This window comes from Dipodomys merriami, unplaced genomic scaffold, assembly GCF_024711535.1.
Source record: "Dipodomys merriami isolate MVZ:Mamm:240054 unplaced genomic scaffold, mDipMer1.0.p SCAF_9, whole genome shotgun sequence".
Lineage (NCBI taxonomy): Eukaryota > Metazoa > Chordata > Mammalia > Rodentia > Heteromyidae > Dipodomys > Dipodomys merriami.
In genome coordinates, this window is record NW_027206512.1 from 27883361 (window position 1) to 27908374 (window position 25014).

Consider the following 25014-nt stretch of genomic DNA (forward strand, 5'->3'; position numbering starts at 1 on the left):
TTTTGAATAGAGAGAGATTAAGAGCACTGGTGGCACAATTAATCTCGACAGGCCTAAAAGCTTTCTACCCTTTTCCCCTATTTCTGTTCAGTTTATACAAAACTAATTGTTGGTGATGAATAGAGACAAAACTGTGATGCTAATTCATGTACTTTTCTTCATCTCCCATACTACTATATTCCATCATAGATACAGTTTATTAAGTAAAATACAAGTTTATAATTTAGTGGGGGTGTTGCATACATTTTTTTATGTTTCATACTAAGTATGGGAGAATATCAGAAGACACTAATGTTTGAAAGCATTATTATACATTCTATGTTTCTTGTAATCCATTATAGCTTTGTGTTCTTTTTTGTAAATAACTTGATATATTAAATGATGACTTTGACATTTATTTACTTAGATTCTAGTTTCTGGAAATTTATTGCAGAATGTATTTATGTATTCTCTTCAAACCACTTACTGGCTTAAGTGCTCCAAAGAAGGCTTTTTATTGTTTCCATACTTCCAATATTCAATTTCTGTAATCCCCCATATTTTGAATGCATTTTGATGAAGTACTCAATCTTGTGATGTATATTCTATAATGAAACACAACTCATGTACAAGAGTTCACTTATATCTGAGTGTATTAAACATACTAAAAAGTAATCAGCTTTCCAAAATCAGTTCTCAGATAACAAGGGAGCCTTCATTTCATCAACCTGGTTTTTTTTCTTTTGCTAAAAATCTATTTTAAAGGGCACAGAAGATAATGAATGTGAATTTAGGAAATAACAGAATCTAAGACAATTTGGAATCCATTTTTCTTAAGTATGAGCATCACATATTCTTGCTATTCTAAAATAGTCCAGCTGTTCACCTTTGTAATAAACAATCTGAATTTATGCATTTGCTTTTTTCCCCTCCCTCCCTTTTCTATCTTATTTCCTTAACTTATTTAAATGTCGCAGTTTTAAAAAATGGGAGTGTTAAATTTTTTCCTCAAGATTTTCTAAGGAACTCTTCAAAATGACCAAGTTCTGTACATTCCAAATGTTTTCTAAATTTTGTAGTAATATGTGTATAATATAAAGCAACCTGTAGGAACACATGTAGGCTATTGAATATTTATATTTGATCAAAATTTTACAAAACAAACTTTGTGATCCATACAAAAACTTCTGAGCAAATTTAGGACAATATAGTACTTGTAATACTGATGTTCATTTGTTTGGTGGGAGGGCTAATAAACATATCTACAAAAATATTTTACTTACATTATAAATAATGATTACAATGGCCCAATGATCAAGTAATTATGAGTGAAATAGACTGCATGTAAATTTAATCCATATACAAATATTAATGTGATATTTTCTATCAAAACACATGATAATTAATATGGTTTAAATGATGTTTTTTAAATAAATAATTTCATTTTTATGAAAGGAAACAATGATGCAAGAACCAACAGGTATAATTTTAGATTTGAAATGTCTCTAAATCAACAATGATAATTAGCATGTTTATTTATTTTTAAATAAGTATTATTTTATGAAATAAAAAATTAACATTAATGTAAACTCATATATTTCACCAAGAGTGAAGAATGTCAGACAAACTAAATATGCTCTTCCCCAATGATGGGAAAGAACATTTCTGTACATTAAATTCTAAAGAATGCATGTCTGTTTTCCATGTCCACAATTTTTCTGTTTTCCACATACTTATAATCAACCTGCAAAATTGTGTCTTTAATTACAATTGTCACATTGTCTTATTCAGGATAACACATTTATATTTATTTTAACATACTGAAACTATGCATTTATTCTATCCCTTCCTCAAATACATAAACATGTTTTATTTAATGACTCATAACTTGGCACCTGTGGTTCACACTTGTAATCCTAGCTACTCAGGAGGATGAGATCTTAGAACACAGTTTAGAGACAGCCCAGGCAGGAAAGTCCATGAGACACTTTATCTTGAATTAAAAATTCAGAAGTGGAGGTGTGGTTAATGGGGTAGAACCCTAGACTTAGGCAAAAGAAACTCTGGCCATGAGTTCAAGTCCTAGGACCAGCAGAGAAGGAAAGGAAGGAAAGGAAGGAAGGAAGGAAGGAAGGAAGGAAGGAAGGAAGGAAGGAAGGAAGGAAGGAAGGAAGGAAGGAAGGAAGAAGGAAGGAAGGAGGGAAGGAAGGAAATAATTACTGTTGGCAAAACTAGTACATTCACCCATATTCTGTTCTTATAATTTTCTAGGCATAAAAGTCATAAACTTTTCAGGGTCCTCCAAGAGGATCATGCTAATAGCTCTTGCCAGTCAAATAGAAACAGAAATAACATACAATACCTCAGGTTGGGACCTATGAACCAGTGATATATGAGTAAGAAAATGGACAGAAATGACAACATTGTAGATAAAATTGGCTTATGTCATTGCAAAGAATAGAGGTGTCAAAGAGGCTGCAAAATCATTCTTCTGCACAGTTTAACATGTCTTGATAAATATAATTCACATATACTTATAGGTTTCACTATTTGCCACCTTGTATCCATTCTAGGAGTATTTAGAAATTTATGTTTCAGATATCTCTCTGAAAAAATTTGTGGCTGATAAGATTCATTTTCTATGTTTTTTTTCTATATATATATATATATATATATATATATATATATATATATATATATTTTGCTTTTTTGATTTACACAAACAATTGTTTCCTAAATGAATCTAGTATCCTACAGCTTACAAACCTTCATGTTTATGGTTCAGAAAATATACTCATTGAAAAATTTAGATCAATATCTCATAGTCAAATTTTGTCAAATCTGTTTTACTCATGTGATAATTTCTGTGTGTAAAAACATAGCATACAAATAACATGGAAAACATTGTGCCACAAATGAGATTCCACCCATGTGATTATTCCCTTTTTGTCTAGATCATATTTTTTTATTCTTACTATACTTAATTGTACAAAGGGCTTTTCTTTTAACATATTTATATCGCAAAATGAGAAAGACTTTATATACTATATAATTGGACCTGGGTTCTGCACTGCCCGAGAAAAGCTGGAGAGAATGTTCACCCAAACCATGTGGAATCAATGTAATCAAGAAGAGTTTACAAAGGAAAGATTGAAGCATGGATCCATATCTAGTAGAGTTAACTTCACAGGGACAGATGATTAAGGATCTAGTACCACAATTGATTTTTATAAAAAGACAAAAAATTAGAAAATATAGATATTTGGGATTACAATGATTTTTTGTATGCCTGCTCAGGGATTGGAACTGGGCTTCTTTTGCTCAAGCCTAGTACTCTACCCTTTCTTCTTTTTTTAATAACTTTTTTATTGTGAAAATACAATACAGCAGGGTTGCAATTACATGAGGAAGGTAATGAGTACACTTCTTATCAAGCATTGCTGCTTCTTCCTTTGTTTTTCCCCTACCATCCCCACCCGCCCAACTCCAAAAGTACACTCTCCCCCCTCCCCACACCAAAGTTGTAAAGTTTGGTTTTCTTTTTTTTTATTTTTTATTGTGATAATACTGTACAGAGGGGTTACAATTACATGGGCAAAATAATGAGTTTTTCGACATAGCATCTTGAACATCTCATTGTTGCAATGGGTCCACCTGTATCCCTATTTAAACAATTTGTTTGTTCCCTTCCCCTCCACAAATTATACCAACATCAAATACAGTGAAAACAGGGGTTATACCATGGGGGAGGGACTTACAAAGCAACAAAAAAAATCACCTTATAAATATGTTAGAAACAATAGCAAGAAAGAAAAAAAAAACACTTGTGTCCTTATCTTGGGGTTCATTTTGCCTAACACCATCTTATCTGATCTTTTCGGCTTGTCTCAGGCATACATTAGTGGAAAGACTTGGAAAAATTATATTAAGTGAGGCCTCTACCCTTTCTGCCCCAACTTCATTGCCAGAATTTTTGGTAATTTAGTGGAGATAACAGTCTCACACATTTTTCTTTCCTGGTCTGGCTTCAAATCATGATCCTCATATCTCAGCTTCCTGAATAGGTAGGATATAATTAATATTTTTTATATTGTCAACATATTTTGATTGGAAAAATAAGTATAAATACTTAGAAAACAATTGGAATGTTTTACATTTCCAATTTTAATGTACAGATATTTCTTATAAACACAAACAATGCAAAGAATAGAGTAGATATTAACATTAAACAAGAATATGAATACTAAAGTCAACTTAATTTTACTAGAAGTTAAACCATCAAATTGGCAAGAAGAATCATAAAAGATTTTAATAAATAAAGTATAGCATTGTGTAGTATAATACCACTATAATAATATTATATTACTAATCATTTAATACATAAATATGTAAATATTCCTGGAAGATCATGGTGGCATGAATGAGGACATAGACAAAATAATTTACATAACAATAAGATGGATACATACTTTTCAAAAGATATACTAGCATTATGAGATACTGAAAGACATTTTAACTATAAAAATTTGTCATTTTTCTTTCTTGCTATTGTTTTCTAACGTATTTATAAGGTACCGTGTGATTTTGTTGCTTTGTATGTCCCTCCCCCATGGTAACCCCTGTTTTCACTGCTTTTGATGTTGGTATAATTTGGGGAGCGGAAGAGAAAAAACAAATTGTTTAAACAGGGATACAGGTTGATCCATTGCAACAATGAGATGTACAAGACCCTATGTTGAAAAACAAACTTTACAATTTAGGTGGGGGTGGGGTTGGGAGGGATTGTAGTTGAGGAGGTGGTAGCAAGGGATGGTATGGGGAAAAGCAGAGGAGGAGTCAACAATGTTTGATAAGATATGTACTCATTACCTTGCTCATTTAAGTGTAACCCCTGTGTACAGTGTATTCACAATAAAAAACTTATTTTAAAAAATTTAAGCCATTCTTTTAGTATAACATTAGTAAAGAAAGAAATAGGAAAAAATTTCAAATCAACTAATACACACAAATGCACTCATTTAGACAATAAACATTGCACTGCAATTATGTATATGTGTCAATTGTATTTGACAATAAAGTGTGTGTTCATATACACACTGTTGTACATACATGTGCAAACACTGCCCTGTTAAATATGGAACACAGAAATTTTAATGAAGAGTATTAGCAGGTTTTAAAACAATAATAAAAATAACAAATAGTTCTTTGCCGAAACAAAACACATGATTACCAATGAAATAATAACTCAATATGTATCATCAGTTTTTACTGATACTAAAACTTGAATTTATAATTCCTTCATCTTTCCAAATATTCCATTTTCATATTTAGTGAGAAATTATTTCTTTACACTTTTAGAGACTTAAGGTTGTAATGTTTATCTTCATCTTGAACATGTTAAAACTGCTACATTTTCCTTTCTTCTTTGACACTTTTAGACCTTATAGACGAATATTTCCGGGCACTAGTGGCTCATGCCTGTAATCCTTTCTATTCAGAAGGCTGAGATCTGAGGATCTTAGTTCAAAGCCAGCCAGGGCAGGAAAGTCCCTGTGAAATTCCTATCTCTAACTAACCACCAGAAAATAAGAAGTGGAACTGTTGCTCAAAGTGGTAGAGGGCTAGCCTTGATCAAAAGAGCTCAGGTCAGGGACAGTGCCAAAAAACATCCTTCATCTATGCCCTTTCAATTTCTTCCACATTCTATCCTCACTATACTTATCTTACACCATATTGCCATATTGAAATATTAAACAATCAAAAATATGTTTTTCCTTTTGTGTTGGTTGTCCTACGATGTCCCCTGAAAAATTCAATTGGGAACTGAATCTTGCATTTGAAACTTTCACTGATTTTTGTTTTTAAAAAATCACATTATTTAGCACTTCCTCAGTTTTGTCTTAGTTATTTGCATATAAGATCAGGACTGCATTGACCAGCTCTCAGTGGATTGTTGCATGCTGAAATCTGTGTCCTGGTATGTATTTTTATCACCTCCAGTTCTTCTGTTGACACTTTTAACCCAGTGATCCTTCAAAAATACAAATCTGATCAGGATGTCCACAGGCTTGAAACACTGTTTGGCTGTTGATACCCTATTGAATAAAGAACAAATCTTACAACACTCAATTCATGTTCCAACTGTCACCCAAGTTTTGACAACAGTCAAGCTCCATCTCTCTGTGTGAAATTGATTAGTGCTGAACTGTGAAAATAGAATTTGTCTCAATTTAAAAATTTTGGTTTTCTCTTTTGTTAGTCATGCCTGTTATATCACTTTAAAATATAGCCTTAATTATTTTCTTTGCAGAATTCTTATGAGTAGTATAGAAACAAAATATGTATAAATTATTTTTGTAAATTTAAGGTCATTGACTTTTAGAGAGAGTGATAACATGCTTGCCTTCAATTTTCTATGAAAGACCTTATTGTTTCCAAAGTGACTAAGAAGAAATGTATATGCTTATTTACTATCATATGCCAACACTACACAATATTTCTGTCATGGGATTAAAAGTTTTCTGTAGGGAAATGTTAGGCTTTACCACAGGGAAAAGAAATTTGGAACTACTCAAAAATAATGTTCATAGAACTACCCTATGATCCAGCTATATAACTTGCCAGCATTCATCTAAAAGATCACAAGTAAGAATACAGTAAAGCCACTTGCGACAATACACTCATTGCTGCACTATTCACAATAACCAAACTAAGGAAAAACCCAGAAGCCATTCAAATGCTCTGATTGATCAAGAAAATGTGATATATATAAACATGTAATATATTTAACATATATTAACATATATAATGATATCTTTATATATACAGTTTCTTGATCCATTTATATTCATACATATGGATTCATATATATATATATATATATGAACCTGTCAAATGGAAAATGGATCAATAAAATATTATATATATTATGTATAGTATACTAATATATAAATGATATATAATGCATATATGTGTATATATATATTATACACATGTAAAATATGTACACGTCTTTATACTTTTTTTTTTTTGCTGGTCTTGGGGCTTGAACTTCTGGCCCAGGTGCTGTCCCCGAGCTCTTCATCTCAAGGCAAGCTCTCTACCGTTTGAGCCACAGCGCCACTTCCAGTTTTCTGGTTGTTAATTGGAGATAAGAATCTCTTGGTCATTTCTACATGGGCTGGCTTTGAACCACAATCTTCAGATCTCAGACTCCTGAGTAGTTAGGATTAGAGTCATGAGCCACCGGTGCCTAGTTTATACATATTTATAATATGTATACATATGTGACATTTATATAATCATTATACATACATATATATATATATATAATCCATATACATATAAAATCTGTATACATATACATAACATATATGTATATATGTGCATATATTATATCTGTATATCTGTATACAGATTATATGTTATATATTATATATGTATATATCATCTTTTCTTGATTTATTCATGTCTCTATATATATCTATATATGATCCATTTGTATGTATATACTGTATAAACATATATATCTATTTATCTTGGTTCCTTTATATATATGTATAGGTTTGAATAGTTTAATATTCAAAGCTTCCTAGCTGTAAGTTGTTAAATAGGAAGTTTTGTCTGAGTGATGCTTGAAAGTCATTAATGAGATGTAGTATACTTTTGCAATCAGAGTAAGTATAGACCACTACTACTACCAGCTACTAGCTAAATAATTTATTTGCTCACAGTATATGTTTTTAGTTTCTTTCATCAATTCTATTCTGTGAACTAGTTTCACAACCCTTCTAAGAAGAATGTGGAGGTTAGATCTAAATTATAAATATTTTATTAGCATATAGATTCATATGACTATATACAAACATATTAACTAAAGTGTGATATATCCAGGTGGAGAATTACAGTGGTGTCACCCCTTTGAACAATTAAATCACAGTTTAACATATCAGGAAGCTGGAAACATGTGCTGTCCAGGGGAGTGAGGTAAAGAGGATGGGGGCAGATAAGGGATCAGGAGAAGGTGGATGAATGCCAGCATAATACTTAATGTACATATTTGAAAAATAAACCAGATAAATGAACAGGATAAATAAAGTTGGAAGAGATGGGGGAGAATAATGAAGCAGATGGCATTAAGATGAATTGTACTCAGAAACTATGCTGAATTGAAACCCCATTTTACAACTACTTAATGAATATAATAAAATAGAATCTATATCAAATCCTTCTATATTTTACCAGCACATATAAAAAAGCACCTCCAGACATCTCTTCTCAGTTTTCTCTAAATATTTTTTTTATTTTCTTCCTATAAAAATTGTTTATACCTTTCAAAATCTCTCATCTCTCATAGGTTGTGGCAATAGCAGTTGTTCAGTAAAGATTAATTTGAATGAAAAATTTCCCAAAGCTCAGATAAAATATACTTCCTCCACTGTTTATGACCTTTGTGAAATAAACAGCAGAGAGTCTTCACTTCCCTACGAAAAGATGTGTATTAATACTCCTTTGATTCTGATAAAATAGTATTCGACATTTAGTTAACTGCCTTGTGTTAACTGAAGGGAGTCTCCTGAGAAAGGTAAAATGTCAGTTATGTTTTTAAGTGAGAATATTTATATGGAAACTGGAAAAAAATGTTCCCTAGTTCATGAATTGTTTCTGCATGGTGAGAGATATTAAGCTTTGGTTTTGCTTAAGGATAGTGATTTTGGAAATTGGTATAACCATTGCAGTGATCCTGAGTAAATATTTAAACTTGTAGTTCATATAAGACCCTAAGGAATATGGAAAGAGAGTTGAGACCTTCTATCCTTGACAGAAATGATTGCTAAATGACTGTTTCCAAAATTTCTGGTAAAACATTCTGCCATGTGGCTCTGATCGCTGCATTGGGCATTCTGAGTGTTTTCCTTTTCAATGTACTACCCATGTTAGCCATGTGTGCTACGAAAATTTCCTCATGAGAAATATGCATGGGAAGATTGCTTACAAAACAAGTTTAAAACAGGTACTGCGGTGTACACTAGAAATATGAGCAAGTCAGCAGGTGAATGCAGGTGTATCCAGAGTTGGAAGGCAGCTCAAGCGTAAGTATTGTGAAAATAAAATAATGAAGACATAGCTACAACAGTAGAGTACATGACCTAATCCATACATCAGTTCATTGGTGGGTTCATTCTAGGAGAATATTACAGAAAGGTTGTGGAAAGTGCGAAGTGGGGATGGAAGAGGGAGATCATGTTCTGGAAAGATGTGTTTTGTGCCCTGTTCTTGGATTATTCTCCATTGCCACCAACTCTGATGAGATTCTGTTTTGCCTAAGATCTCCAACAACTAAACCACTTTACTGTTTACTACAACCTTTGAAAGAAAGAACCAAATAAATATTTTAAAATTTTTTTATTGAAAATCACTCTACAGAGGAGTTACAGTTACATGCGCAAGGTAATGAGTACATTTCCTATCAAGCATTGTTACCTCCTCCTTTGTTTTTCCCTTACTATTCCTTCCTTGCCACCTCCACAACTACACTCACCCCCAACCCCGCATCAATTGTACAGTTCATTTTTCAACATAGTGTCTTGTACATCTCATTGTTACAATGGGTCAACCTGTATCCCCACTTAAACATTTTATTTCTTCCCTTCCCCTCCCCAAATTAGAGATGTGTATAGACAAGTTTTTTTTTTTGCAGGGTACCAACATCAACTACAGTGCAAACAGGGGTTATACCATGGGGGAGGAATATACAAAGAAACAAAAAAATCATATGGTATTTTACAAATATGTTAGGAACAATAGCAAGAAAGAAAAAACCCCTTGTGTCCTATCTTGGGGTTCATTTCACTTAACATCATCTTATCTGGTCATATGTACATAGCTTTTGACCTTTTCTGCTTGTCCCAGACATATATTAGTTATTGCAAATAAGGGAAACCATGGGACCTCTGTTTCTTTGGGCCTGGATTACTTCACTTAATATAATTTCTCCAAGTCTTTCTATTTCCTAAAATATGGGGCAATGTCATTCTTTCTATATACCACATTTTCCTGATCCATTCATCTACTAAGGGGCATCTGGGTTGGTTCCATATCTTAGCTATGGCAAATAATGCTGCAATAAACATAGTTGTGCTGGTAGCTTTAGTGTGATCTTGTTTGTGATCATTTGGATAAATGCCCAAAAGTGGGATTGCTGGGTCATAGGGGAGCTCTATGTGGAGTCTTCTGAGGAACCTCCATACTGCCTTCCAAAGTAGTTGGACAAGTTTGCACTCCCACCAACAATGCAGTAGGGTTCCCTTCTGGCCACATCCCGTCCAGCATCTGTTGTTACTAGATTTCTAGATTATAGCCATTCTAACTGGGGTGAGGTGGAATCTCAATGTTGCATTGATTTGCATTTTTTATGGCTAGAGAAGTTGAGCATTCTTCATGTGTCTATTGGCCATCCTTCTTTCCTCTGCAGAGAAGTTTCTCTTTAAGTCTTTAGCTTACTTATTTATTGGGCAATTGTTTCTTTGAGGATTTGTGGTTGGGGGATTCAAGTATATTTTAGATGTGAAATCCTTGTCCATTGTATGGCTAGTGAAGATCTCCCAGTCCATGGGCTTTCTATTGATCTTGCTAGCTATGTCCTTTGCCATGCAGAAGCTCTGCAATTTCATGCAATTCTATTTGTCCAACCTTTCTTTGATTTGTTGTGTTTCTGGGTCTCTATTAAGAAAATTTCGGCCTGTGCCAAGGAGACCTAGGGTTTCTCCTATTCTTTCTTGTAATGTTTTCAGGGTGTCTGCTTTGACTTTAAGGTCTTTGTTCCATTTAGAGTTGATCCTGGTGCAGGGTGATACATAATGATCTAGCTTTAGTTTTCTACAGGTGGTTAACCAATTTTAGCAGCACCATTTACTGAAAAGGCTGTCTTTCTTCCATTCTATTTTTTAGCGCCCTTATCAATGATTAGGTGGCTATAGGTCTGTGGGTTCATTTCTAGGTTTTCAATTCTATTCCATTGGTCCTGATGTCTGTTCTTGTCCCAGTACCAAGCTGCTTTGATGACTATGGCTTTGTAGTAGAGTTTGAAATTTGGTGTTGATATTCCTCCAGCACTATTCTTTTTTCTCAGTTATATCACATAGGTATTTGTCACAGCCCAACACAAACATGCCCCCCCAAAACTGACACATTGCTAACACAAACATCTTTAAAAAGGAAATGAACATACTTAGAAATTTCATACCTGCATACTTATAAATGTCACAGTACCAAGCACACATAGAACACTGGAAATAAATTATAATAGTATCCATAGCAATATATCCTACATAATAGTACTAAATTATAATAGTAACCTTTTTTTTAGTTTTTTATTGTCAAGGTGATGTACAGAGGGGTTACAGTTACATAAGTAATAAGTACATTTCTTGTCAAACACGTTACCCCTTCCCTCATTTTTCTCCTAATTTCCTTCCTCCCCAAGTTGTATACATCATTTCCAACATATTGTCTTGTGTATATCAATATTGCATTGGTCCCTCCTTTGTCTCATTATTTTGTTGTTCCACTTCTCTTCCCTAATTCAGATGATATATACAATACCAGGGTACCAAAATCAAATATAGTGACAACAGGTGATATACCATAGGTGGAAGAACATACAAAAGAAACAAAAAATCACATAGTACATTAAAATAACAACAACAAAGAAAAACCTCTTTTGTCCATGTCTTGGAGTTCATTTCTCTTACCATCATCTTATGTGGTCATATATACATAGCTATTGAGCTATTGTGCTCATCTGCTACTGATTATTATACATGAGGAAAACCATGGGACCTATGTTTCTTTGGGCCTGGCTTACTTCACTTAATGTGATTTTTTCCCGAGCCTTTCCATTTCCTTATAAATGGGGTAATGTCATTCTTTCTGATGGAAGCATAGAATTCCATTGTACATATACCACATTTTCTTGATCCATTCATCTACTGAGGGGCATCTGGGTTGGTTCCATATCTTAGCTATGGTAAATAATGCTGTGACAAACATAGTTGTGCTGGTAGTTTTAGTACAGCCTTGTTTGTGATCATTTGGATAAATGCCCAGAAGTGGGATTGCTGGGTCATAGGGGTGCTTTATGTGTAGTCTTTTGATTAACCTCCCTGCTGCTTTCCAGAGTAGCTGAACCAGTTTACACTCCCACCAACAGTGCAGTATTGGCAGAAATCAGGAAAGCAACTCCTTTTGTAATAGCTCCCCCCAAAAAATAAAATGCCTAGAAATTAGCTTAACCAAAGAAGTGAAGAACCTCTATGATGAAAACCTTAAAAACCCGAAATAGGAAATAAAACAGAGCTAAGGAAGTGGAAAAACCTTCCCATGCTCCTGGATTGGGAGGATTAACATCATGAAAATGGCAATACTGTCAAAAGTTATCTACAAATTTAATGCAATATTAACCATCTTTATTCATTATGTATCTTAGGTAGCATGTATCCTACATATTTCAAAACAACATAAATTGTGTGGATCAGAAATAAACAAATAAATAAATCTCAGTGGAAATTAGAAAATATTTTGGTTAAGTAGTAAGAAAACTATTGGATCTGTGGTTTTATCACTATAATAATTCCCTAACTATATTGTATTAAATACATGTAGCATTTATATGTAATTTATACTTCAATAAAGGGATTTTCAAGAATATCAATCATTGAGAGCAACTAAAGCTGTACTCAAATGATACTTATAACCTTAGATTTGTTATGTTAAAATGGAAGAGTAAGATTTAAAATAAATCATTATAGGAATATCTAAAAAAGAATAGGTAATAATTACTCCTATAATAGAGAAGATATAAACTTGAGAGAGAGAAAAGGAAATTAAAACTTATAAGAGAAAATAAAAACAACTACAGGTTGGTCTTCATAGTGTAACAGAACTCCCAAACAAAATAGTAACATCATAAGCCAGCTGCATGTAATCCACCAGTGTAGACATAATTTAACATCTGGAGATTATTTAACGCCTTTTTAGCATGTACTAAAGATTTGACTGCCAATTTAATTGTGTGTGTGTGTGTGTGTGTGTGTGTGCAAGCGCAGATCAAGGCATGTACAAATGCCAGTCCTAGAGCTTGAACTCAAGACCTTGGTGCTGTCTCTGAGGTTTTGTTTGCCCAAGTCTCTTAAGCCATAGCTCCTACTTCTGGATTTTTTAATGATTAACTGAAGACTCCTAGGCTTTCCTGCTCAGACTGACAACAAACTACAATCCTCAGATCTCAACCTCCACAGTTTGCTAGGATTAGATACATGAGCCACTGGCACCCAGTGTCAATTTAATTTTTAACTTCTTGTAGAATATTGGTTATTAATTAACTTTTGTTTTTGTTTTCTTTCCATATTTTTCTTTCTGAAAAACATTTGATTTGGGTGCACTTTTCTCTTTGTTTTCATCTCCTAAAAGTTCCGCCACAGAATATCTCCATGTGATTTATATGATCACTAATATAGCTAGGTCAGCTGATGTCCCTTTGCTCTCAGATACACACCTCTTAACTATTGCTTGCTCCTACCTCAACTCCTCTGGTTGCCTTCATGTTACATAAAATAATTCCCATTAACTACAGTGTCTTGCATGAAGCCTAGGTTTCCACTCAGCCCCATGTCCTATCATCCTCTGGAACCTCCCAGCTAAGCACAAGAACTTGTGTGCTTGCTCTCAAATAAGGGCTTTGACCATGCTTTCTCTCCCACCATTCTTATCTCTTCCACCAAACTTTCTCAATGGCCATTTCAGTCACTCTCAATCCTGTGCCATATTTTCTTCCCAAGATTTTGTGATTACTGAACAGAGTACGACTTACATACCTATGAAGTTTTGGTTTAGTCCTTTCCCCCTTTTGATATTACATACATAATGGTAGGACTTTGGGGGATTTTATATTTTGTTATATTTCCTGATTCTTTTAAAACCATCAATCTAGACATGATTTTTCTTAGCCAAGGATTTCATATGTAATGCATAGTCTTTGACCGGAATTGTGGGCTATGACAGTTGTGTGAAAATTTCTTTTACTATTTAGGGATTGTTTTCTACTCTCATACTCTCAATTCTCTCCTAAAATTTCTAGTAGAGTGTGGTAAGATTATTTGTAACTACACCAAACTTGAGACACTTTTTGAAAAGAAAAGGCTTGTTTTGTCTCTGGCCCATGGTCAAGAAGACATATTGATTTTAAGCCCCTATTTAACCACCTGACAGTAATCTATGACAGAGCCAAACCATTCCCCTCAAAGGCAGGAGTAAAAGAGGAAGGAGGAAGAGATTGGAGACCCCAAAATCTTCCTTTAAGGCATGTGCAAATAAACTAACATTTTCTACTATGCCATGTATCTCAACTTTTTATTGTTGATGTTTGTTTTGTTTTAACCACTGAACCAGCTTGAATCAAGCAGCTAACACAGGTGCGTTGGCTGCACCTAACACAAGTGCTTTGGCTGTAAGTTACAGAGGTGAGTTTTTGGGCCTCATTTGTTTTTTATTAAGTTGCCTTCTGCATTTCCTCTCCTGTTGTGTGTTCTGTGGTTTTATTTTAAAATATGATTCAGTGATTAAAGAGTTAATTTCCACCATCATTTTTCTATGCTTTCTTTAAGCAGATAAATGTCAAATCTTGTGGTAGTTCAGCCTGTCCAATCCAAAAACCTTCTAACCCACATCCTGTTTTCTTCCCATATTAATATAGGCTTTTAGAATTTATTTCATGTAATAAATTATAGGAATTACTTTCACTTCACTTTTCACATTTCTTTTTCCCTCAAATGGAAACCACTAATCCCAAGACAGTTTGGCCTAGAACACCTGTATTTTCCCAGAGTGATTTGCCAATTCTTCCTTGAAGAGTTAAATAGTTGCTTGTAGCTATTGACATTACCACATGATCCCACCTTCCTCAAGAATTTCTAAATAATTTTTAACAATTTTCCAAGTGCCTCCCAACTTTTTGACTAGTGGAGATTCTTGGTATCCAGGTTTAAACATAAAGAAGCATTTCTTACCACACACTTTTCCTACCTTTCAACTTCATTCCTTCGGAGAAAGTTTCATCATGAAATGATCTAAGGTGCTACTCTGTGTTGAATTCTGTCATAAATAAAGGAAATAGGATAGGTCATGTATATTTACTGTGGTATATTTATTGTCACCCACTTCTGCCCTCCGGACAAGAAAATAGTATTCTGTAATCTTAGTACATTGTAATTAAATTACTTCCAAAGTGCAAACACTTATTCTGTGTATTCAATTTAATTGTATTTCTTCTCCTCCGTCTTCTCTAGGTTGCATCTTACAATCTACAGAATATCAAATACAAATATCAATACAAATTTCAAATATTGAACAAATAAGCACTTCCTAGACAATAAAATTATATCAAAATTTTATTTTAATATTTTCATATTACAATACCTCTTCTTGAGATTCCTTTGTGATGAATAACTGTTATCTACTTAAGTTTTATTTTTAGTTATTATTTCCTTAGAGATGCTATTAGCTACTTCTCTAAGACTAGATAATTTCCTCTGATCTGCTTACAAAAGCCTGTGTCTACACTAAAAGTACTTATCAGATTGTATTTTAATTGCTGGCTTTCTTCCTTTATCTTTTGTATAGCTAAGTCTTTCTAAACAGGATGTTACTCTTGTCACATAGTTGTTAGTTACATACCTGAATCATTATATAGATAGTAGATGCATAATATAATTTTATTAGATATATAGATAAGTAAAACAAAAATCCTTCATTTTAAAAAAATACTTTAAAATACTTTCCAATATTTATATATGAGGAACTGCAATTGGTAATCAAATGGTAAAGCTAGAAATTGAATAAAGCCTAGTCATGGTGGCAAATGTCTATCCTAGCAACCAGGTTCCAAGGATAATTAGAGGAGTGCAGTTAACATAGCACAGGCCAAATAATTACAATATTTTTCTCAATAGACAAGCAGATGTGGTTATTCACAACTGTGATCCTGGATATCCAAAGACCACTGTACTTCTGTCATGAAAAAAATGAAAACTCTATTTGAAAAATGACTAAAGGACTAATGTTGTGGCGAAATGGTAGAGCACCAGCCTAACATGCATATTGCCCTGAGCTCAGAAAAAAAAGGGGGAGAATTCCAAAAATCACATTTAAGAACCAAGTCTGTGTTAGCATAATGCAAAGTCACTAAGAGTTTTCAACACTTAGGGTAACAGAATCAAAGTTGGAGTTTTGAGTGACCACTCTCTTGGATAACAGAAATATATTATGAAACATTTTTAGAAAGAGGCAGCCTGTGGGGAGAAAAAGTAGAAACAAAGTTTTTGCACAACTGAAATTATATATATATGGAGATATATATATATATATATATATATATATATATATATATATATATATATACAAAATTAGGAACTAAAATTATCCAATGAAAATAGTGAAAAACAGAAAGACTCAAAGTTTTCAAGAAGTGATGGTGATAAGATAAAGACTGCAAGTTAGGATTTAAATGAAAATGTTTAACAAGGTGGATCAATAGAGGTAAAAATAGTCAAGAAGCAGTCTGAAACAAGTGTTAAATTGCAATAGGTCACGTCAAAGAAGCTAGTTGTGACTACTTTCTGAATAAAACGAGAAAACAACAAAAACAAACTGTATGAGATACAAACTATAGTTAATCACCCAAATACCTTTCCTAAATAAGGTCATCATTCAGATGCCTAATGTAACAGAAAGGCAGTGCTGTGTTGTCAGAGCAGCTGAGCTCCCTTGAGACACTCTCGGGCTGTTACCAAAGCCCACTGCAGTTGTTGGCTTGGAATTCTCACTCATGGATGCTATGCAGGTGTCATTCTCTGATCACTCTGACAGAAAGTTGAAGTCTGAGGAGACCTTGCTTGTTTGTCCTTTGATACCCAGAGGGAGCGGTATACTGCATGTTCCATCTGTGAATCTGTCTTATTTGAATCAGTATCTCTCACCTGAGCTAACAGAGAAATTGATTGAAGCTATTACTTTTCTGACAAAGAGAAAAATTTTAATTGCGAAAAATATCTCACAAGAAAAATGTGCTTTCTCTCTAGGCATAAAGCAGAGCAGTTTTTTGGGGTTATACATTGGGTTCTTGCTCTCAGCAGCATACCTCACAAATAGATGATACTCCAAAATTGGAAGTTCTTCACTTTGAGTAAAAAGTGGAATAAATATTTCCTCCTCTCCCTCACTCCTTCTCCTTCTCCTCCCCCAATGATTATAATGACAGCTCTTCTAGTTGATAAACAATGAGATGCTAAATCTCTATATGCAATTGTATATCTATTCTAATTATTTTAAATAAATAAAAATTAGATTGTAAAATACAAAAAATTCAAATATTATTAATAAATTATTTATGCTCCTTCATGTTGAACTCTATGAAACATCTTATGAGGAAAAATGTAAATGTAGTTGTATGTAATAAAAATGGAATATTCAGTCAAAAAGATATTCATCCCTTCTGTCCACATCCCCTCCAGCATCTGTTGTTATTAGAGTTCTTGATTATAGCCATTCTAATTGAGGTGAGGTGGTATCTCAGTGTTGTTTTGATTTGTATAGTTTTAATGGCTAGGGAGGTTGAGCATTTCTTCATGTGTCTATTGGTCATCCTTCTTTCCTCCTCAGAGAAGTTTCTCTTTAAGACTTTAGCCCACTTATTTATTGGACAGTTGTTTCTTTGATGATTTGTTGTTGGGGGACTTAATTTTTTGAGTTCCAAGTATATTTGAGATATGAGACCCTTGTCCGTTATATGGCTAATGAAGATCTTCTCCCAGTCCATGGGCTTTCTATTGATCTTGCTAGCTATGTCCTTTGCCATGCAGAAGCTCTGGAATTTCATGCAATCCCATTTGTCCAACCTTTCTTTGTTTTGTTGTGTTTCTGGGTCTCTACTAAGAAAATTTCATCCTCTGCCGAGGAGACCTAGAGTTTCTCCTATTTCTTCCTGTAATGTTTTCAGGGTGTCTGCTTTGACTTCGAGGTCTTTGATCCATTTGGAGTTGATTCTGGTGCAGGGTGATATAGACGGATCTAGCTTTAGTTTTCTACAAGTGATAACCAATTTTTCCAGCACCATTTACTGAAGAAGCTGTCTTTCTTCCATACTATTTTTTTTAGCTCCTTTATCGAAGATTAGATGGCTATATCTGTGGGTTCATTACTGGGTTTTCAATTCTATTCCATTGGTCCTGAGGTCTGTTTTTGTGCCAGTACCAAGCTGTTTTGATTACTATGGCCTTATAATAGAGTTTGAAATTTGGTATTGATATTCCGCCAGCACTGTTCTTTCTGAACTTGTTCAACCACTTTGGAAAGTAGTATGGAGGTTCCTCAAAAGACTCCAAACAGAGTTCTCCTATGACCCAGCAATCTCACTTTTGGGAGTTTACCCAAATGATCACAAACAAGACCATAATAAAGCTACCAGCACAACTATGTTTATCCAGCATTATTTACCATAGCTAAGATATGGAACTAACCCAGATACCCCTCTGTAGATTAATGGATCAAGAAAATGTGGTATATATACACAATGGAATTCTATGCCTCCATCAGAAAGAATGACATTGCCCTATTAGTTAGGAAATGGAAAGATTTGGAAAAAATTATATTAAGTGAAATAAGCCAGCCCCAAAGAAACATAGGTTCCCATGGTTTCCCTTATTTGCAATAACTAGTATTTGTCTGAGACAAGCAGAAAAGGTCAGAAAAGTTGATGTTAGGCGAAATGAACCCCAAGATAAGGCCTCAAATGGTTTTTCTTTCTTGCTATTTTTTCTAACATATTTATAAAATGATCTTTTTATTGCTTTATATGTCCCTCCGCCATGGTATAACCCTTGTTTTCATTGTATTTGATGTTGGTATAATTTGTGCAAGGGAAGGAAAAAATTAAATTGTTTAAATAGGAATACAGGTGGATCCATTACAACAATGAGATGTACAAGATGTTATGGGGAGGGCAAGGAGAGAGATGGGAGGGCAAGAATGGTAAGTGGAAACAAAGGAGGAGGCAACAATGCTTGATAAGTAATGTATTCATTACCTTGCTCATGTAATTGTAACCCCTCTGTACAGTATTTTCACAATAAAAAACATTAATAATAAAAAATGATCATTAAACTCTGTAGTTTTATCTGAAAATCTAGCTTGAATATATTGAATATTCAAGGTGACCATCTCAGTTCTGTGGTAGAATTTAGTTCTCCAAATAACCTGATCTTTTCGTGATTCTTTGTGCAAAAAATCTAGAAAATGAAAACCAAAATGTGAAATTAAAATGTTTATACACAAAAATAATTGGCATCATTACAGACTGAAGAAAAAAATAAAATTGGGTTAGAATGAGTAGTTGTCTTGCCCACAAACGAGAATCAATTTGTGTCAGATCATAGTAAATGAGTTTTCATTTTCACTAAAGAGTGAATATGATTGAGAGCTATACAATATTGGATTAGCAGACAATTTTTTTATCAACAACAGATACAGGCTGCAAAAATCATAATGTGTATAACAAGGTGATGGGTTTCTTTCTCTCCAGATCACAGTAATATTTTTAATAGCAGAATCGGAGGACACTATGATGATAGCTTGATCTACTAAGTCTCCCTTTCTTAGCTTTTCTTATCTTTTCTAGGCTAGTGGTAATGCAAAGAATGTTTTGTGCACTTATTTGCACCATCTTTCTATCCTACATCTTGTATATTTTGGAAAACTGAAAATTAATTTCCTAAAGAAGATTTAAATATTAGTAGGGCATAACTAAATGTTCATTCCCAGTGAATATAGTTAGTAAACTTAAGTCAAACTAATGAGGCTACACAAGTAATATAGAAAATATGTATAAATCATAAATTAGTATTTAGCATTAATAATGTCAATGAAAACAGAACATCAGATATTTTTGAAATCTATGAGGAAGAATGCTGATCAGTTTCCCCAGTTGACACAGTAAATGGTCTAAATGTAACAAACATGTTAATAACAATATCTTTCTTTTTTTTCATTTAATCACACTTTTCCATTTTAACAATGTCTTTCAAATTATACTATCTGTAAAGTGGATATATTTTTTCTCCTTCTCACATGACTACCAAGCTTTTGTAACAAGATTTTTCAAAAGCAGCAAAATCATTAATGAAGATGTACATTCTGCTCATCACTGAACCACATTATATAGATAGTTTATATAATTAAAGAAACTAATTCATAACAATCAAACCATATCTCTATTCTCCAAAGCAATGGCTATCTTAGTGTTTTCTAGGGCAATAAGAAAGTTAAGGAATGTGCATTAAATTAGCAAAGATAGGAAATACAAATACAGAGTAAGTCCACTGAAAATAGTTAAGATCCAGAAAGCTTAATTTAAGTCCCATAAGAGCCTGAGTTCAAATGCCTTAATCTCAGTTAAATCTCAGATTGATTGTGTAACCTCTAATAGGTCATTTGGTATGATTCAGCTTATCAATATATGCAAATGAAGATAATTATTCCTCACTATATTGTGATGATACATTCTGTATGATATTTTGCACTAACATAAACAATAAAGTATATAATCTTTTATTTCTCTGTAAAATGACATAACAAAGGAAGTCATGGCCTTAGTCCTTTACTGATTATATAGTCAAAACTATTTTAAAAACCACTAGTCAATGATAAAGTGCTGCCATTTCAAATATGCCAGTTGTTTCTTTCCACTCAATATTTACTATATTGTATTTTATTTGTGTTTTTTGTTGTTACTGCTATTGTTAGTGAGATAAATTATATGATTTCCTGGATTGATTTTTAGGATATCATTTACTATCACTTTTATCCCATTTTACAAACAAACAAATGATGAAGTTTTTATTTCAATCCAAATCCTACCAGTAAGCATTTTAATTTGAAAATTTTGAGTATGTACAAAGGTGAGAGTAAATGAAACTTCACACTATTTCAATTATTATGAAATCATTTAAGTAATCATTCATTTCCTTCTTTCAATGATTTTTTTTTGGGGGGTCCGGTCATGGGGCCTGAACTCTGGGCTTGGGCGGTGTCCCTCAGCTCTTCAGCTCAAGGCTAGCTCTCTACCACTTGAGCCACAGCGCCACTTCTGGCTTTTTACTTTTTGCTCATGTGATGCTGAGGAATTGAACCCAGGTCCTCTTGCATGCAAGGCAAGTGCTCTACCACTGAACCACCTTCCCAGCCCTCAATGAATTTCTTAAATTATGAAATATTTTGCTATCATTTACAGTTCTGCATTTATGTAAGATGCATTAAATATTTGTCAAATGTATTTTTTCTCATTTTTTTAACCAGTGTTGTTCCTTATACTTTGGGTCTTTAAACTATCTCTGCTTTTTTTCTGCTTTCTTATTGGCATTCTACCCTTAAGCCATACCTCCAGTCCAGATTTTTGTTAGTTATTTTAGATATTGTCTTATAGTCTTTTCCAAGATAGCTTTGATTCTCCAAGTCTCTACCTACTGGGTAGCTATAATTACATGCATGAGCCACCAGTGGTCACTTTAAAATACATATTTAAAGTATTTAATTTGTCATCATATTATATTGTCACAATTAATATATGAGTGTGTATTTACAGTTATCCAACTTTCTTGCCCATGTAGAAGAATACTTACATGGCAATTACAAATTTTAAATCAAATATTATATTTATAAAACCTAAGTAAGGGAAAATAGTCATGCAAATAGCTATCTTTGACATTTGAACTCATGAAGACGTAGGAGTTTGTGAATGCTGTTTTCATGTTTAAATGTATTTTAGAAGCATACTAGATGTGAACTCTTCCATAAAATGTCAATGGCTTAGGTGCCAAATCTTCATTACATAACTAATGATAGGAAATTGTATGTACAGTAATATGTTTAAAATAAATGGAATAAGCTGGAATCTCCAATGATACATTTACTGGTTAAACAGACTACTTTTCTGTTTGACATTCACTTAAGATAGTCAAGTGATTTTCTCACTCATAAAAATCTGTTACCAATATTTTGCCATCTACTGGGACTAAAACTAAATATTAATCAAAGTTTACTGGCATAAGCATATAAAGAATAATGATCCTTATGCAATAAAACTAGTCAAGTTTCTCGTAGGCCTAGCACAAATATAAAAATTGCAAGTATGTGCCTACAAATTTTCTTAGAGAATATATGTCATAGCAGCAACTCCTTTCTCAGCTGACACTGCATCCATCCCAAAATTTCTCTCATTTCAGAGACCAAGTGCCAGAATACTCATGATTCAATTTTCAGGCACTCCTGATGTCTCATCTACCAGATTCATCTGTGAAATATTTGAAAAACCACAATATAACACTGTAAATTGGAAGCTTTCCAGACATCTCTTATTTCACCTATTTACACTACAGGCATATAAGTGACAGCATTTGCTTCCTTCTTCCCATGCCCTAAGTAGCTCAGCAGCTGATTCTGGGGTGTAAGTGCTCATCCCCTGGCTTTGGAGGGCTTCAGAAGGGAGGTATGAATGCTGATTTGGGGCTACTTTTTGGAACAGAAACACCAAAGCTCTAGATTAGGCATTGATATCAGCATTTTTCCATTTGATGAGTCTTTCTGGGTAGGGAAAACTAGAGCATTGTTTTGGTGGAAAATTTACAGCTGGTTGGTAGTTTGAGAGATATGCACAAGACATAGTTAATATATTTGTGTGTTTCACAAGTTCCATAATATATTTAGATTCAACCAAATTTTCTTTCCATGGAATAAGTGACTTTTATGTAACTACACTTGACTGACTTGTCTCCCAATTTACTCCAGCACCTAGTAGTCAGCACTCTACTAGCTGTTTCTTTTAATTTGACAATTTCAGATGTATTATCTAAATGGAACTATGGACTAATTATCTCCCTGTAAATAATGGCATTTCAAAAATGTCTTTATTTATCAAACTATTTCCCTATTCTAGTTTTTCACTCCATATAAAAATATATTGTGTACATTTTCATTAGCAAAGGTTTTAGTCTTCATTTTTATTTGTCTTTGGGACAATTATTTTTTTTAATTAACCTTTCTCAGCCTTATATTTCAGAATCAAATGATAAGGCAATGATAGGCTACGTTCCAATAAATTTCATAATGGATTTCTGTTTGGTGAAATCCTTTGTGAAGGCCACCAATAGAGAATGATGGTTCCAACTTAAACACCAATGTCCCATATTTGATGTTAGAATTTTCTGTCTGATTTAGTGTACTAACAAACGGACATATTCATTTTTTTGTCTCTTAAAGTAGGCCTACTTTAGACAATATCTATTTTCTTACCAAGAAAAATTTTGTGAATTATGGTGGTGCCAATATTTGTCGTTAAATCACATGATAATTTTAGAGTGAATTTAATAGAGTACTAAATTCATTGCATGATTAAAAGTGCATACCCTTTAAATGAAAATGAATGAAACAGCACAAAGTGAAATAATGAAGTCTGTCAAACACTGACCCTACGTACGCTGAATAAAAACCTGAAAAATTTGAGTCCATGCTGAACATACCAGTGCCCTGGAAGGAAGAAACTTACTGAAATTATTCTGATTGCTAGGCAAAAGTTTACTTATCCACAAGCAAATAGTAGGCTCAGGAAGTGAGGTAGTTATAATGGTCAAGAAAACAGGAAGATGTTGGAATATTTATTTGTAAAGGTTTATAAAAATAATTATCCCTCAAACATACTATTATATCTGATCCCATAAAATCTATAAACATATTAAGCAGACAATAGAATTTTCAGCATTAAACAGCATGAGGTTCATTAAGAATAGATGTGTTACAGAAACTTAATTGTTTCTTTTGATTCATTGTTAATTACAAAATTAGAGCATGCTGTGAATAGTCTCTATCTTCAATATTTGAGCTTTAGAATGTCCTTCAATTACTATTTTGAAAGTACATTTTTCCATTGTAACTTACAATACACTGTTGTTATGATGCATGCTTGAAACTAGATATTGTTATTTATCTAGTCCCCTGAGAAGCAAGTAAGATGATGATTAGGTAATCTTTTGTGATACCTGGCACCATTTTAGTGAGAAGAGAAAGTAGAAATATTCTGTATCTATTAAATTATGGCATATTCAACTAATTTTTATCCAACTAATTTTATTTCAACAGATTTTGTATGTTTGAAAATCAGGGAAAGATAGCCTTCAACAAATGGTATTGGAATAAATACATAGCCATATGCAGAAGACTGAAACTAGATCTTTATTTCTTTCCTTGTACCAATGTTAATTCAAACTAGAACATAGATTACACAGATTAACATGAACATTTTAATGAAACTATTATAGTAAAGAACAAAGCAAAAGAAAAGGAGTAGAACATCTTGGTATAGGCAGTATACTAAATAGGCCTACAGTAGCTCAGGAAACAAGAGCAAAGATTAAGAAATGGGATTGTCAAACTTTACATGGAATAAAAAGATCCCAAACAGCTAAAACAATCCTAAGCAATGTTGGAGGAAGATTAACACCAATTGTCAAACTCTATTAAAAAGCCATAGTAATAAAACCAGATTGATACAGCACAAGAATAGGCCTGAGGATTAATGTAACAGAAGACTCAGAAATGAACCCACAAACCCAGAGAAACCTACTATTTCATAAGGAAGCTGAAAACACAGGTTAGCAAATAGACATTCTCTTCAACAATAAGGGCTGGCAAAACTCACTGTCCACACACACAGGAGACTGAAGCTAGAACCTTATATATCATCCTGTGCCAGAATCATTTTGAAATGGGTCAACGATCTCAATATAAGACCAAACACCATGCAAGCATTATGGGGAAGAATAGAGGAACCTCTAGGGTTCCTAGGCAGGGGTCAAAATTTTCAAAATAAAGATCCAAAATCCCAACAAATCAAAGGAATGCACTGAGATTCTACCTCACACCAGTTAGTACGGC

At 33.4% G+C, this 25014-nt stretch overlaps 2 pseudogenes; both read right to left on the minus strand.

The window, feature by feature from the left end:
• Positions 1–5711, minus strand: part of LOC138820645 (coiled-coil domain-containing protein 152-like) — a 37745-nt pseudogene extending 32034 nt beyond the window's left edge.
• A 188-nt stretch (positions 5712–5899) lies between these two features.
• LOC138820646 (large ribosomal subunit protein uL16-like) overlaps positions 5900–25014 on the minus strand; it is a 59199-nt pseudogene continuing 40084 nt past the window's right edge.